Here is an 18302-nt window from a genome sequence, read left to right as displayed (position 1 = left end):
TTGTTGGTTTAAAGTAATTTTATAGACTGATGGACCTAAAGGGAGAGTTTATAAGTTTATAAGACCCACAGCTGATATTAGTAGGACACTGAGCAAGATTTTTTCCCAAAAAACTTACAGATCAGGCAACACTTTTAGTTATTTTGAGGTCATGACCCTGGTGAAGACCTTGAGGTAACACTGGGGTCAGTCCAAAGGATTTCTTATCTAGAGTACTATTTGGATGGGATGAGGTTTCCAGATATGTGTCTGTTAAGGAATGTTGTAATGATGATCAATTACCATGGAGTGTTTTCACCATTTATGCATATCAGTGTCAATCACTTGATCGTAACGTGGGTTTTTCAGCGATACCTCTGCCAAGAACTTAATAACTTATCTCAAACCATCAACTGGTTCATTAAGAAGTTCTTTTAAATGCCATTTTACTGTTCTGTATTTTAGACCAGTGCTCAAATTGAGTCAAGTCTTAGGGAGGGGTCCCCAGTGGTTATGTAATTCATATATTTTTTACTAAAATAATCTTGGGGACCCCCCTAAGTCTATTTTTTACTTGACATGGGGGTCCCTAATGCCTTATGGCTTATGCCTCAATTGAACACTGTTTTACACTACTTTCTGAAGAAAAGCATTAGTTGGTAACTCAGTGATTAATACATTAGACACTGGATCAGAAGTTAGTGAGTTCAGTTCTCTGCACCTCAACCCTCAAACGCTCTAATTAACTCTATGCTATAAATGTAATGAAATCTTTTCCAACACCTCAATTTGGAAAGGATATATGTTACTTGGTGTTATTTCTTTATTACAAAACATTGGATAATCTTTCCAGATGCATGCAAATATAGAAACATGAAACTGAAACCTACCTCTGACTATGGGAACTCCCTTCAGCTTGAAATACCTAATCAAGAATATAGTACCGTCTTCTCAACTGTGTGTCCTGCAAGTGATGTCAAATCAACATGGCTGTTAAAAGCATTAACAAAGCAGCACTTCTTCAACAGTTCAACTATCAATATGCAGACCTATTCGCATCACTCATCACAGTTGGACAACTAGCTTTTTTTGCTAGCAAAAGATGACTATAAAATCGACCATATTTTTCCTCCCAACTTTATCAGTCCAAAAAACGACGTTGTTTAGAATTCCGACTTTCGGCATCCAAGATAAGTTGAGTGTACCGTAAAATCCCAAGCGTATTATCAGTAATAATTGCATTATCCCACCACTTCATGTAAAAAGAATCCAATCTGAATAGGGCTAAATTGGTAAAAGCGGTTCCACAGCATAAAGTTTATAAGTGAGAATGATTCGGTTTGAAAAGAGAGAAAATGAATGCATTTACCATTTTCATTCATCATGTCACAGTGTCATGTTGCACTCCTACCAATAATCCTTTGCACGCATGAATGGATTCAATCAAGCTTTCATTTCTGAGCTGATTCTGAAATGCAGCATTAGGGCCCAATTTATGGTGATTTATTTTCAGGATGTAAAAAAAGCTGCTGCAAATGAGGTTTTCTGACACCTGCCAGAAAGCCTTAGAAATGGTGGTTTAAAAAAAAAACTACCTGAATTCAGCAGGAGTGAAACTATGTAAAAGAATGTGTTCCAGAGATACCTTCCTGTGTTATAAAATGTAAAATACCACCCGGCGACAGCAAAGTCGCATCAATAACATATTTCCGTGCCCTTTGCTTCCCCCCGGCTTAATCCTCCTCCCTGTGAGCTAACCTGTATTTAGAGAGACAAAGACGGCGTCCCATTACGTAAAGCCAGATCCTTATAATCAGTGGCCTCAGCTAGCCCTGGTTACATAACAACAGCAGGATTTCATCTGGTCAGATCCAGTTCAGCCTCAGCCTTCTGCGTTTTTCAGCCACACAGCGGAAACAAGCAACGATAGAGCAGGATTTTCTGTAAACTCAGTCTTTAATTGAGATAGAAGTTATAACTTTCCAAAACACTATTTTTTTATATTAGGACAATACATTATCATAAAAGAAGCATGGTCATTCAGATTGTTCCAGAAATGGTTTAGCTCCGGACAGGAATGTAAGGAAGTTGATGAGTTCTGCAATTTCTGGCTGGCAGAAAGTAAATATCTATACAGTATGCCTCTTATTATCCCCAATTTTGAGTTTATATTTAGCTATAAATTACCCAAGACATCTCACTAACCCTCTTCATCCTTGTCGGTCTAAAATGAAACCATTAGACATAAAGCAGGAACACACCTGGAGGACATACCATGCACACACATTCACACATGGGGCATTTTTATCATATAAACCACTTACGGCTACTCACTGACCAGTCAGTCTGAGCAGCAGGGATCCTGCAGGATTGTAAAATGTATCTACAGTGAATTCAAGTGCAATGGACAGTGTAATTGGTGCATATGGGTCACAGGTGCGTATTTTATCAGAGGCTGAGATAGTACACCTTGGCAATTAGAAAGCTTCGGCATTAATGAGCCACTGTTACATGGAAACATGACCTTACTCAGAGCCTCTGCAATTCCAATCGACCTTATTGACAAGAAAAGGTACTGATCATGTTGAATAAAACAGGTCATGTTCTAAGCTCCTGCAGAGTGATTAACTTAGCAAGTAGGTAAAAGCGTAGGTGAGCTTCGCTGAAGTGCCACAAAACCGACGTGCATCATTAGGGGACGTTAGTGGGCTTGTTCTTTACAACATTTCTTCACAAATTCTGGTTCACTTGTTTTACAGATTGAACCGATTTCATACGGCAGACACTTGTCTGATTGACAGGCTTCCTGGAAGGCTTGCGGGTTCTACTTATCATTTATGTAGAAAATTTGTATGTAAATCTATTGCAGAGATCCAAATGGATTAAACCTGGACTTCATATCAGCTTTAGAAACGTTTTTCACAATCAGTCTCAAATTACCAAGCATTCACTAATCTCCAAAGCCGGCTGAGAACCCGATATGACATAACAATGTCTATATTCATGGCATTCACTAATACAAGCTCAGCCACTGCACAGGTTTTTTTCCCACTTCATCTGTTCTAATGCTGATCTCAGCTACTAATCATTAACTGCCAGCCTCCACCTAATAACTAAACAATTGCACTTTACTACCATTATCATTAAATAATCATTACTACAAATACTTTTTATATTCGATTGTTATTCACACATCTGCATCTACTCTACGGTATGTACTTTGTCAGGTTATGAAGCGGGAAGGCGGATGTGAGTGCAGGTAATTTATTACAAGTGCAAACATACAAAACAGAAGACAAAAAGCAAAACACAAAGTAACACAGAATCCATAGCCTGAGCATGAAACTTAAAATGAGTGCTAATCAGCAGGGCCATGCATAGATGATACTTCAAATCTATAACGCATCATATTTATAATATTTTATTAAAACCATATTAATTGTAGGCCTATAAATTGCTAAAAGGGGTAATATAAATGTTCTAAATGAGTTGCTTATTAGTATATGATATAAAAACTTTCTAAAACTAAACTAAAGTTGGTACTAACCTAATCACTGACACACACACACACACACACACACACACACACACATACACACACACACACTAACACAACATTTTTAATGGTTTAGTTTTGGTGAGTGTAAAGGTCAATAAACAAAGGATACAATAGCACTGAAAAATTTATAAGACAGTAATGCAATAAATACAAATAGTTTGAAATAATGTTTTTTTACTCCAGAAATCTTGAGAACCCCAGTTCTGGGTAATGAGAATGTTGCAACAAAATCTTAGAGCTTTCACACACATGGCACCATTCGTTTGGAAACATCACTCCATCCAAATGCTTCAGACTATTATTATTATTATAAATAATGAATGACCTAAAATATACGGTCTGTATAAAGTCTATTTGATAACGTCTACCAGAGAATATTGTCAAATCACCAAGGATATAATTTCATCAGCGTGTTTTACTTGTCGTAAAATGATTTTTGAAAAAGCGGGAAAAAAGATTTGACTATGTTCTAGTGCAAAGTTGGACAAAATTAAGAAGACGAATGCATGTAATTTATTACAGCTATAACTTCAGTTCTGTTCCAACAGATTGTGTGGCAATCTGTGTAACTTTAACAATCATTTGTTCATCACATACTTGTTGAAACAAATTTGTTCTTTTATCCATCATTCCTGTAACTTTTCCAAATTTTCTCTTTCAGAGCATTTTTTTGCCATACATTTTAGACAGCAGGTTTTTGTCTGACCCGGGGGTGCTAACTTTTGCATGCTAGTACTGGCGGCGTGTTCATCATCACTTCGCGACGTGTGGTGACCTGAAATTAACACCAGGGTTTGTTTTGTAGCTTTATAAATAGACTGTAGATGTCCTAGATAGCAAACCTGGAATTCTCTTGTATACACTGAGAGCTTTACGACCTCCCGGCTTAAACGAAAGTACCAACAGACGTCGTGATGGAAAACAACAGGTGGTATCAGTCAAATTCCTCTCAGTGCTGCGCTTTAAGTGTCGATTACTTTCACATGTAGCATCTGCGCATTGGACTGCACATGAAAGCAGCACTAGTATGGCCTTGTTTTCACAGTGCCAGGAATGATGCTGCACATTCTTTAATTGATCACAATAAACGGGAAGTTGTAGTAAGCCTGGGTTTTGGGAACCAATAAAAAAACAAGCAAGTAAGACTCCGGTCTTTTTGATTGTTGAGAATTTAAGAAGAGTAGAACCAGAATTTTGTATTAAAAAAAATCAAAATAAAACAAAAACCTTAGTGACACATTCTACATTTCATTCTAGGATATTCTTATTAGCAAAAGTAATCCTGTATATTCACTGTTACCTTCAATGTTTTTCAAAAGATTTTTTTAATAGATACTCTCTTGCCCAAAACCTTGAATATGTTATACACAACAGCTACATTTAAATGGTTGTCATATCCTCCTCCAGGCCTGCAGAGGGCACTCTCACATGAGTACTAATGTCATCTACTTCTACTAACAGGCCAATGTTTTGTTTTAAAGACAATCTAAAAAAAATAAGAAGATATTTGTTATATGTTTTCTCATGATCATGACTTAATTTTCTCATGGTTTTAACATAAGTTTTCTCGTGTTCACGCCAATTTCCTTGCCACAACAAAAGTTTCTTGCTATCTCAACGGAACGAAAGTTGTTTTCTCGTTATCACGACTTCCTTTTCTTGTGATGTCGATATAACAAGCATTGCTTTCTCCTGATCATGACTTCATTTCTCTTGATCTTGACATAACAGTTTTCTCACGATCACGACTTCCTGCGTTTGTGATGTAAAAAACAGTTTTCCCACGTGAATGTTTCTGGTGTCTAGCAGACCTGACAGCCTCCTTCTTAAGTGTTGGATATGCATGTGTCAGTTGTCAATCACTAACAGACACAAAGCAATTTCAGTTTGAGCGAGTCCCTGATCAAAATAAAAGCAAATGCGATCATCCATGATGCTGCAATGATGCTCTGATGCTGCCTCTAAAACATGCTTTTATGATGAATACACAGAAAAAATAAGTACTGATCACAAACAATGTTTGTTATGTCAAGCTCACGAGAAAATGAAGTCGTGATTACGAGAAAACAACTTTTGTTATGCCGATGCTATGCAACCATTTTTTCCTTTAAATTCAAACAGTTGACCACGCAGTTAAACGAAACTAAAGTTCAGGACAATAAAAATAAGGACCCCATGGCAATTTGAATAAAAATTGAAAGTAACCCTGAAAGGACCATTTTGTATGCAGGTGTTAGTGCTTAATATCTTGCATTTTTTTAATCCCATTTATCTGAATGTGTGATCATTATAAATTATTGATCAATTCATATTATTCATTATAAAATGTATTCTTAGCTGATTTTTAGTACGTTTTTTAAAAAATCATCTTCTGTTACCAGAAAAAGCTTTTGAAATTTGGTCAAACTCATTATGGTTCACTTTAAAAAAATACAAACCTCAATCGAGTCAATAAACAGAGTCTCTTTTGGGGGATTAAACATTGATGTCACTCCAAACAAATATACAAATGTTTGTGGTTACCATGTTCGCCTCTGGGGTCAGGGTTCAAATCCTGTCTCTGGTATTTCCATGTTCTTTAGGGGTTTTCTTCAAGCCTCCAGGTCCAGTTTCATGTGTGGCATTTGCCACCCATTTACATTTATAGCGTGGTTTAAGGGCCGTCTTCAAGTGAAATCTTGGTGCTGGGAATTGAACTTCCAAACTTCTGAATGATCAAACAGCAACACCATGATGTGCTGGTACTTTGGACAGCAAGTTGCCTGCTTTGTGCTCCAAAATTTCCTGCTCTACACTCATCTGTGACCCTGTGTAGGACAGTTAGATGGATGTAGATGTCCATCATATTAATCCCATACATGAGACTTTCCTATAGAAACAATACTGTACATGTGCTTTGCAGTTGCACTACAAGCTTCTATCATGAATTAACAAATCAGAATTAAGAATTCAGTAGAAATTGTGATTTAACATCATTATTATTATTATTATAATGTACTATCTGGGTGTAGTATAATAATCCAGAGTGTAAAATGGGATCATGATTTTGATTTGAACTCCAAGGCGTCATAATGGAAAGCAGAAAGGCGTCCTTTTGTAAGTGATCTCATTTTATATCTCGCAAATTATAGCTTTGCAGTCATTTCAAGGCGAGAGTGAATAATGAATATGAGCCCTGAATTAAAGCCTACAAATCAAACCTTTGGTGATAAAATCCGAAACACGAGTTCCTCTCCTCTGCTTGAGGTTGTGTCAGCTTATTCATACAGATATGGAACAGGGGTGAAAAAGCAGCACACAGGAAGCCGTGAATCACCATCATCCGAGCGGGTCCGAGAGAAAGAAACACTGCCAAAATGTCCTCCTCCTCCTCCCAGTGCACTAATCTACAAGCAATGTTTCATCTGAAATACTTCCAACTGCTACATTTTCTACTCTGTACATCCTTTGTTTAGGGAACGACTGGAACGACTGCAGACTTTATCACAAGTCCTGCACGAACATGTGCTAAATATTTTTGCACAGAAGAATCTATGACAAAGAGGAAAAAATTTGAGATGGGGAGATTTGGTCGTCCGTCCAAAAAAAAACGTGGTTCGAGCCTGCAAACGATAAGAGACCGAGACAAAAATCTGCAGCGTGGTAAAAGCGAAAAAGTGTTACAGTTTTACCACACTAGAAAAATCTGTTTGTAGGAGTTTATGTAAGGTATAAACCACAGCAAGGAGTGCGTTAAACAATTTTAATGCATGGCGTGGGGGTGAATAACTGCCTGATGTGAAGCAGAGTGCAGTAAAATGGTGTAGCACACCTAACCATGGACTATCCTGCTTATACCATGGTCACTTCCCAGTACTGACAAATCAAAGCTGTCATTGATTAACTGAACTCCCTGAATGCATGACGGTTAATATCTGTTAGCTATTTTTTTATACGGATCTAGAATTCAGCCTGCTGTAAATTATACACAGAGATAAAGTAGTGCCAAAAGATTACAATTATTTGATGAAGTTTTAATTAATAAAGCATTTGGCAGAGTTCTCATACAGTGCATTCGGAAAGTTTTCACAGCTCTTTATTTTTTCCAGATTTTGTTATGTTATAGCCTTATTAAAAAATGGATTAAATGCATTATTTTCCTCAAAATTCTACAAACAATACCCCATAAGGACATCATGAAAGGAGTGTGTTTAAAATCTTTAAATTTATTTAAAATAAAAATTAAAAAAATCACATGTACATAAGTATTCACAACCTTTCCTCAATACATTGTTGAAGCTCCTTTGACACCAATTCCAGCCTCAAGGCTTGGAACCTATTTTTGGGCAGTTTCTCCTATTCTTCTTTGCAGAACCTTTCAAGCTCCACCAGGTTGGATGGGGAGTGTCGGTGCAAAGCCATTTTCAGATCTTTCCAGAGCTGTACAATCAAGTCCAATCTGGGCTCTGGCTGGGCCACTCAAGGACATTCACATAGTTGTCTAGTAGTGCCACTCCTTTGTTATCTTGGCTGTGTGCTTAGGGTTGTTGTCCTGATGGAAGATGAACTGTCACCCCAGTGTGAGGTCCAGAGTGCTCAGGAGCAGGTTTTCATCAAGGACGTCTCTGTACATTGCTGCATTTATCCTTCTCTTAATTCTGACCAGCCTCCCAGTTTCTGCTGCTGATAATAATCCCCACAGCATTATGCTGCCACCACCATGCTTCATTGTAGGGATAGTAATTGCCAGATGATGAGCAGTGCCTTGTTTCCTTCGGACATGACACTTGGCAATCAGGCAAAAGAGTTCAAACTTTGTCTTTCATGGTCTGAGAGTCCTTTAGGTGCCTTTTGGCAAACTCTGTCATGCGCCTTTTACTGAGAATTGGCTTCTGTCTGGCCACTCTACCATACAGGCCTGATTGACGGAGTGCTGCAGGGGGATGGTTGTTCTTCCTGAAGGTTCTCCTCTCTTCACAGAGAAACGCTTGAGCTCTTTTAGAGTGACCATCAGTCACCTCGATGACTATGGCCCTTGTCCCCCGATCGCTCAGTTTGGCAGGGCGGCTCTGCTCTTGAAAGAGTCCAGGTTCCAAACTTAAATTTACAGATAATAGAGGCCACTGTGCTCATTGGGACCTTCAATGATGCAGACATTTTCTGTACCCTTCCCCATATCTGTGCCTCTAAACAGTCCTGTCTCAGGTGTCTACAGACACTACCTTGCACTTCATGGCTCGGTTTGTGCTCTGACATGCACTGTTAACTGTGGGACCTCATATAGACAGGAGTGTGCCATTTCAAATCATGTCCAATCAACTGAATTTACCACAGGTGGACTCGAATCATGTTGTAGAAACATCTTAAGAATGATCAGTGGAAACAGGTTTCACTTGAGCTCAATTTTGAGTGTCATGGCAAAGCCTGTGAATACTTACTGCATGTACATGTGATTGATGTGATTGATTTCAAACTTTTCAAATCTTTTTTCACATTGTCATTATGGGGTATTGTTTTTTTTGTTTTGTTTTTTATTATGGGGTATTGTTTGTGGTATTTTGAGTAAAATAATGAATTGAATCCATTTTGGAGTATGGCTGTAACATAAAATGTGTTTGAATACTTTCCGGATGCACCGGATGCAGACTGACTCACAGTGGTCTCATTTAACTGAGCAGTTGAGGGTTAAAGGCTTTGCTCAAGGGCCCAGGAGCAGGAGTTGTGGTGGTGCTGGGATTTGAACACACAACCTTCCAATCAGAAGTATTAAACATTGATTGACCACTTCTTGTTGGTTACATTTGAATATAAAGCATCGGATTTATATAGAACTGCGATTAAACTGATCATTACCACCTTCAAATCAAGTATTTATCAGGACCATAGTATTTACTGTAATCACTGGTTCCAAAACCACCCACGATAAACGAACGCCACCCACAAAAATGCTGTTTTATGTATACAATACTATACTATATTAACATTTTACTTTATTTTATAAACAATAATTATATTTTTAACAATCCATTTCATTATTTTAACATAAAACTCCATTTAGACAAAGTTTTTTGGTCTATCTATCTATTTTTTGGTGTCTAAAGAGTCAATAATTTGTGTGAGCACCATTGTTATCTAGCACCGCCTTAATCCTCCTGGGCATCGAATTCACCACAGCTGCACAGGAAATATTACACTATATAAACAAATGTATCGTTACATCTATTTTTTCCAGCCATATGTAAATTTGCCCCAGAATGGTACCACATTGTCTGAGTCACACAATTACTTAAGATGTCTTTGGATTGGTAGAATTAAATTTTCCCTTCACTTGAACTAGGAGACCCAAACCTGTTCCAGCATGACAGTGCCCCAGTGCACAAAGCCAGCTCATGAAGAAATGCTTTACATGGGTTCGAATATGTGAAAAAACTCGAGTTGCCTGCTACAGAGCTCAACACTATTGAACACTTTGAGATGAATGTGAACGCTGACTGCACCCCAGGCCTCCTCACCTCACCGCCCTCAGTACCTTAGTTTATTAACAACCTTGTGGATGAGGGAGCACAAATCTCCACAACCAAAATCTAGTAGAACATCAGAAGAGTGGAGGTTATAATAGCAGGAAATAGAGGCTAAATGTGGATTGGGATGTTTAAAAAAAAGCACATACCAATCTTATGGTCAGGTGTCCAGAAACCTTTGCCCATATAGTGTCTAAAAACCTTAAACAGGGGATTAATATTTTTTATTTTGATTCGAATGAACTCAAATCTAAACGGCGAATAAACATTTGGTCAAACAATGAGCCCAAGCAATCCACAATGTTCCTGATAAACATACTGCACATTGCAAAAATGTTTGCACCCCCTTTCATTTATATGTGGAACAATTAGGGACATTCACCTCTGTCTTTATTGTGAAAAATTCAATTAGTTTTTTAATTAGTTTTCTTTTCTTTTTTTCCTATTTTTTCCACTCAAATCAAACAGTGCCATTCTCAAGAGTGTAAAAAGGTAATGTCCTTGTAGAAGTACATATTATATCCAAAAACACATTGTTATATGGTGATGTGATCGTGCATCGGGGTCATGCGACGTCTCCAAAACCCAACACGCTAAATGACTTGTAATTCTTTCTTTTGTTTTTGGTCTTTGTTTCCCCGCTCCTAATACCAGAACTTAACTGTGCACTCAACACATTGCTCCCTCCCATTAATGACCCCTTCCACAGCATATAGTATACAGTGTACTGTACCCTGTCCCAGCATAGCTTTAGTGTTTATTTATGTCCTAAGACCCGACAGAAGCGGTGGCGAGGTTTAGACTTGAGCTGCATGCTTTCCAGCTGCTCAGATTTCTGCCACTTACTCCCTGACACGCAAGCTTGCCTGAAGTGGCCCTGCCCCCCTCCCCCTTCTTTTGAATCTGCACATGCTTTGGAGATTATAGCTTGCCCCGTTTCTGAATAAGATGTTAATTTCTCTGGCTCCAGTGCACTTCGATAAGAAAAAAAAAAAAAAGCCTGGTCTAATGAATAAGCCACCCACACCAAGAGTACACAGCTCTTATTCTTTTTTCTCACTGTTGCCTGGAGACTACAGAGGCCCCCCTAACTGTTTTTCACACAGGAAAGAAAGCGATGGATGCTCAAATGTATGTGCTGTGTGCATTTTAATGTTTCTAATCAGTCCTGCACAACAGTTTTAACCAGAATCCGTATCTTTTGGACGATTTTACAAACACCAGACAATTCGACCTGGAAGCGAATACAAAGCAGGTCTGTTGTGTGTCGGAGTCGCGGGCATGTCGTGATGGTACCGCGTTTGGACGCACAGTCTTGAAATTGGGATACAGGATATCAGATAGTGTGAAGCTAAACAGATGGTCTTTTAATAATACATTTGTTTCGCGTTCCCTGCGCCTGAAAACCTGATGGTTATCATAGCACAAAGGGTTCATCCAGGGTTCAGGACACTTCTTTTTCTCTGGACGAGAAAGAAAAGCCTCTGAAGGGTTGAATATTATCCTGGGGACAATGTAATGCTTGGCGGCCGACCCAAACTTAAACATCCTCAGCAGTTCTGGGCACAAACTCAACTGTAGCCGCATGAAAATGTGTGTATTCAATGGCCTACATGAGTTATTTTTTCTGCGCTAATTTGAATACGATACTGTTTCTATAGTAACTGCTTGCAGTGGACTTGTAAAAAACTGCTCGGATGAAAATTCAAATGGTTCCCACTGCAAATCTTAGTACAAACCATCAGCTGTAGACCATTATCAAGTGGTTTGCATTGTGCTGTGTGCTTGTGTAAAACCAGTGTAGAAACTTACTGGAATCGGATTAATTAATGACGTCCTAATGTTCCCTAATGGTCTCGAGTAGATACCAACATGTGATCTTCAAGCTGCCAAATATTTTTTGTGGTCCTTAATGGTATCCACTAGGAAAAACATGCCACCAAGGAAGCAGAATACAAGTAGAGACCCACAGAGTTAAAATTTCCTTTAAAACCAATACAATTCCTATTAGAACTATTAAAACCATTACAAATTCTCTCAGAGTTTCTATTATTTTGTTTTTTTTCTCAGCAGGGTGGTGAAGTTTTCCCGTAAGGAGATTAACTTTTATGGAAAGAGTTTCCAACATAAAGACTCAGCAACAGTCAGAGGTAAGTTTAGCAATCATGCTTTATAACGCTTGGAACTTACACGCAGAGGTATTGGCAAGTCTTTGCGATATCTGAACGTGTGAGTGTGCGGTGTTGTTTTTAAACCCAGGGACAGAATCAGTTCTGTAACACGCAAGATGCATTTGTTTTTATCAGATATAGTGTAAGTGATAACGAGCCATGCAGCGAAACATAGCACAGTGCTAATGATCTACTTCACCTTCATGAATTCTTGTAGTTTGCTAGCAACAGTTACGATTTAACTTTGGTGATTTAATCATTTCCTTTCCAAAAAACAAATAAACTGCATCCTCCTTGTTATAAATAAAACAAAATAATATGTATGTACATGATATACGCAAAAGTTTGTGGACACCTGGTCATAAGATTGGTGTTGACTTTTTAAATATCCCATTCAACTTTTAGTCCCATTTGCTGTTATAATAGCCTCCACTCTCCTTCGATGATGTTCTACTAGAATTTGGAGTGTGTTTGTGGAGATTTTGTTTTCATTAAGCCACAATTGTGTTATCAAGTTCTGATGTGGGTGAGGAGGTCTGGGATGCAGTCAGCGTTCCAATTCATCCCCAGAGGTGTTCAATAGTGTTGAGGTCAGAGCTCAAGATCGCAAGATTTTTCACTTCAACCCATGTAAACCAAATCTTCATGGAACTGACTTTGTGCACAGGGGGATTGTGATGCTGGAACAAGTTTGGGTCTCTAGTTCAAGCGAAGGGAAAATTTATCTAAAGACATCAGATACAACTGTGTACATCTGACTTTGTGGAAACAGTTTGGGGAAGAAGCATATATGGCTGTCTCAGTACTTTTAGCCATATAGTGCAGGGGTCACCAAACCTTTTTCTGTGAGGGATCATTTCTTTTATCATTCTTTAATGGGGGGCCAAGATGGTCCATAACCGAAAATTACATCTGCCAGAGTGACTATTGCATCATTGGCCATTTCTTTGCATTGAACAAATAAATAATCACTTGTACACTTTTTTAAATCCCCTGTATTCTGAATGAACTTTTCTCTCTCCCAACCGTTTGGCCATTTTGTTGTCTCTTTGATTTTTCTCGCTGGCTTGAGTGCAGCACCTGCTCGATCACGATGAAACATTATGTTGAAAGTACAATTTTGCTGGTTAGTGGGTGAATCCAACAAATAATCAGGCTGCATTAATAAATGAAGGGAAATTTTAGTTTGAAAGCCAACCTTTATTATCAAATACAAATATGATATGAGTAAAACATATTAAAAATAAAATGTTATAAATATGTTTTTGGCATTGTTCAGAGAGTCATTTCAAATGTGGGGGGCTGTAGTTTGCGGACCCTTGATATAGTGTACAGTATGTCTAATGCTTGTTTGTACAAGTTTACTTTTCGAATAGGAATTCCTAATATGACCATGGTGTTTTATTTATTTATTTTTCCTATTATGAGGTTGACTTGAGTAGTTAACTTCTTTCTTTCACTTTCCAGCGTTTCTTTTCATAGCCTGTGATTGGAAGGCTTTCTTTCAACTTGACCTTCAGGTTCTGATCTCATTACTCGGAAAAGGTTATATTTAGGAGGCGCAAATATTGCAGGATGTTTCAGGCGGCTGGAGCGCGATACCCCACAGATCACAGTGCCAAAACGTTTCTATTATATATAGACATCATTTACCTGACACGGAGCGATGATGGTTTTCAGGAAACGCTCCAAGATTGCTGATTATAAAATATGGAAGGGAATTAAACTAGCCTCTTCTGCTTTCCTCTCTCAAGAACGCTCGTGAAAAAAATACTTTAAAAAGATTTCAGCATTTTCAGCAAAAAATAGTTTTTCGGAAATAGTTTTCCCTGAGGTCATTGGTTATCATTTGCAGATTTTGGATATTTTCCTTGGCAGCTCCTGTTCAAGACAAAAGGCAACGTCGTAAATCAGCAAACAGGGCCCTAAATAAAGTGAACTGATGTGTATAGAAGAAATCCAGAGAGGCTCTGTGAACATTAAACAGACACGCTACCACACACATATGGACAGTACCATACCCTCTCGCCCCGTTTGTTTATAATTCGTGTTACTCGGCAGCCGATGGAAATGGAAGTGTGCCTGCTTCGGGTTCTGAAAGCCAACCAAATCTTTTATTATAGAGAGCTCTTCATTCTCTGGACAAATTACTTCTGTTTTAGCCTCTCAATTCATTTGAATACTTTTAGGTCAATTCAGGTGCAATTTGCAGAATAACATGTGACATGGTACGAAGAAAACATAAGCCATTAGTCAGATACTCAAGCTATTAGTCAGATACTTGAAAATGCTATATCACTGATGACTGCTTAGGCAATTTGTTTGTAACTCTTAGCCCCCTGATATTAGCACTAATGTATGGCTAGTTTTCAAACATTCCAAATAGTGCATGACTTCACCAGATAAGCATTATAAAGACATTATATATTATAATGTTACTTCAGTAAGAGATGCAAAATGCTTTTGTATCGTGGAAATGACTAGCATTAGGACTAGCATATCCTAAAAATCCTCATCTCAGGAAATTTTTACTTCCTGTATTGAAATCCAAAATACCTTAATTAGTAAAAATTGGCGTATTTTTTACCATCTTGGACCTGGCTAGGTATCAGCTTATACTCAGCAAAATGCCTACTTTGTATAACAGAAATCTGTTAGTTAAACACATCAAATACACCAACAACACCAGCTTTCCATGATGCTTTAACAACAAACAGCAAACCATTACACTAGTACACAGTACTGCCCCAAAATGTGTACTTCAAGGCTGTACTCAAAGACCTACTACAGTTCTATTTTCATTTAATAATTTATTTATGTATATATCTTGAATGTTTTCATTCAGGAAGATTTACTTCCTGAAAATAAGAGCTAAAATGTTTACTGTATATTAGTACAGTTTGAGTTGTCATGTTGATATACTAAGCTTTAGGTTCAGGACATTCCAAATAGGAATAGGAATTAGCAAAATAGCTAATTTGCATAACAGTATTCTCTCCAACAGGTGTACCCCAAGGGTGAATTCGAAGACCTACTATAGTATAGCCATTATTTATTCACAAATGTATGATTGAATGCTGCCACGTTGAATTGAGGAGAAATATTTGAGCCAGTGACCTAAAATGTTTCATGAATGACCTATAGGTGTGATAACAAATTGCTGTTTTACTTAACGTGACCTGAAAACCCAGAGACTCGGAAGGAATTCGTTTTCCTGATGGTTTCATGCCTTTCAAAATGGATAAACGGATAACGCTATGCTTCGGCTACGTTTGAATGGAAGTCAGTGGAAAAACATGCTGCTTGCCAGTGTGGTGGATTTATAGTGTTTGACCAGCCAAGCCAAGCCCTGCTCCTGTTCCTGCTCGTGGACTTTCCCACACTGACACACATACAGTAGTTTCCTGACTGTTTATTTTCACTGATACGTTGAAATGTAAAAGGTTGGTGAATATTTAATATAGGGAAGCAGCGTATTGGGAAAATGATGGGTTATGATATTACATCATAATTATTTCTACTTCCCAACATAACCTCAAATCCTCTATACCCACAGTATCATTTATATTCTCTGTCTATATTATACACAGTGACACATTATTAGAAACATATTTTTTGCATTTCTCAGTTATCCAGTTTGACAAAACCATTATTCACAATAGCTTCACATTCATGGATTGATAGGAGTCTCTCTTTCTGTGGATCTTTTGTGTGTTCTGAGGTGCTTTTCTGCTTACCATGATAGCAGAGATTGGTTATTTGAATTGAAAAAGCAACTTCTACTAATAGAGTTGCATTTGTTTAGCCTCAGATGTCTGTTCTTCTTTGATTTCTTTTGTCATCTTTCTGCTATTGTAGCTGATCCACCTCAATGTATGCCATTTTGTGTGTATATATAGCTTTTCTTATTTAAATGACCGTTTCAATTCATAGAAATGGTGAATGTTTTTGGTTTTTCTGTGCCATATTCTTTAAAGAGCCTGCTGTGCATCTCTCGCGTTCGCTGATGTTTTGTCTCTTAACATGTATCTGCACTGCTTTGACTGACCGATTTCATAATTGCACAAGGTACAGGTGTTCCTAATAAAGTGTCCAGTTAGAGTACTTATCATCACATCATCGCAGCCTGTAACTGATTAGCATGGAGCCTGAGATCAGTTGGCAACTTTGAATTCATGCGGAGCCAATTTGAGATCAGGAGTCATGGCTTCAAAGTTTTGGAACCTATCCATCTATTGCTGGGATGGAGAAGCACATGCTGTACCTCTGGGTATAAATAGACAGTGCAGAATATGGCATGAAATTAAAATGCGATTGCTTCTCGCAGTAAATCTTGAGAGTGCGCACTTGAAGAAAGGCCTAACTATAGTTTTAACAAGGGTCAGGAGGCATGTGTATGCTGAAAACGTCGCTGATATCTTGGAGTTAGTAATAGGTTTGTAATGTGTGTGTGTGTGTGTGTGTCTGTAGCATTGTAGAAAATGGCCACTGTGTATAATTGCATAACTGTGGTCTGAAGGGGAAATAGCTGCATGATCTAATAATAAAAACAGCTGCTACACTTCTATGCAAGTGTGTGATTATCTAATATCCAACATTGTGTATTACGCAAGATGGAATAAAATCTACACGTGACCTTTTCACCCCTAACAAACACATAGCAGACTGTACAGTAGATTGAGCAAATAAAGATGACCTGAGCTGTGTCTTCCAAAAACATTCTTTCTTCTCAAAGCATAACGTATTTCAGTTATATATCACAATATGCACTTCCATTCATTTAAACATTCATCTAATATAGATGTCTGCTACACTTTCTATATCAAACTCTGCTAGCTGTGCTTGCAAAATACTAAAACACAGGCATGGAGCTTCAGAGGAATCACATCAGGCATAAAGGAAAGAGCAACAAATGTTTTTTGTAGTGTTGTTCAGCTTCCTGTATATGTACTGTATATATATTTTTGAAAGCAGAAAAAAGGCTGTAGAGAGGATACAGATTTTGGAGAACTTGTGTAGCATGCTACAACGCACAGTGAAGTTTTTAGATAGATATGAATCCCATAATGCATAATGCATAGCAAAATGCTAAACTCTTTAGCAGCCTACTTGTTCTCAGTGTTTATTTTTTTCCTACAGAACTTCAAGAGGTTTCTCCAAGGAGGCGAACCATGCCTTATTGAGATGACTCAATCTGCCACACTGCCAGTAGATCACAAGAACATGGAATGGACCAAATGTTCCCAAGCAACGTTGTTTTCATAATGAAAAGCCCTCCCACACGCACACAGCCCCGACATGCTAAAGCTTTTTTTCCCTCAGGAGAGTCCTCCATGTTCTACTGCTCACTGATTATAGAGCACACAAATTTCTATGCCTTTTCCTGTAATGATTAATGTAAAAAAAGCTGAAATTAGATCAGGGGAGGGAAAGAATATATCAGTGGTAATCCTGCAGAGTGTAATCTAATCTTAATGTGCAGTACGTGATCACAGGGAGCCACTTGGATTTGATTTGTCTTTATAATTCTTTTACTGTTGATTCTAAGAATATAGTTAGGAAAATTGTTTTTTTCTGATGCAAGTAGTTTGTACGAGAGTGGTTTTCACCCAATCCACTGAAAAATGAAAGAAACATCAGAAAACCCATGAGAGAGCATTATGAGTTTTATTTTGCATTTTCTTATGACATCATGACATTATTCATAAGGAATTGAACAATTTACTTTTGAGGAAAAAACTTGTATGACTGATTCCAGTTGAAGTTCCAAATGCGTTCAGATATTGTTAAGTCTTGCCAATTCTTACTACATCTAAGTTCAAATCCATTCAGATAGCATGAAATTTCTTTATTTTTTTTTCTGGGATGAATAGTGATCCATCCGTCTATCTTCGAGGTTTACAGAAAGTTAGAAAAAAGCGCAAACGTGAAACTCTGTGGGCGAATCTGCCACAAAGATGTTTGACATGACATACATTTGACATACGGTGATGCTGCAATAAGTCATTTGTGGGGTTCTGAGTGGCACAAGAGCTTCAAGAACGGAGGAACATCACTGGAAGATCAGGAATACCTTCAATAAGCTAAGCATTC

The 18302-nt window shown here is 38.0% G+C and overlaps 1 protein-coding gene across 2 annotated transcripts in view; it reads right to left on the bottom strand.

The window, feature by feature from the left end:
• Positions 1-18302, bottom strand: part of cd180 (CD180 molecule) — a 40948-nt gene that overhangs the window by 13920 nt on the left and 8726 nt on the right. Inside the window, exon 1 of one of the 2 annotated variants that reach the window (XM_046839877.1) lies at positions 6062-7094. The exons of the other annotated variant lie outside the window; for it this stretch is intronic. The gene's annotated coding sequence lies outside the window, so the exon portion shown is untranslated. Of the gene's footprint in view, positions 1-6061; positions 7095-18302 lie in introns of those variants that run through there. 2 annotated transcript variants of the gene reach the window in all.

Source organism: Silurus meridionalis, chromosome 25 (genome assembly GCF_014805685.1).
Source record: "Silurus meridionalis isolate SWU-2019-XX chromosome 25, ASM1480568v1, whole genome shotgun sequence".
NCBI classification, from domain to species: domain Eukaryota; kingdom Metazoa; phylum Chordata; class Actinopteri; order Siluriformes; family Siluridae; genus Silurus; species Silurus meridionalis.
Note: the sequence above shows the minus strand (reverse complement) of the source record. Positions and strands in the feature narration are given on the sequence as shown.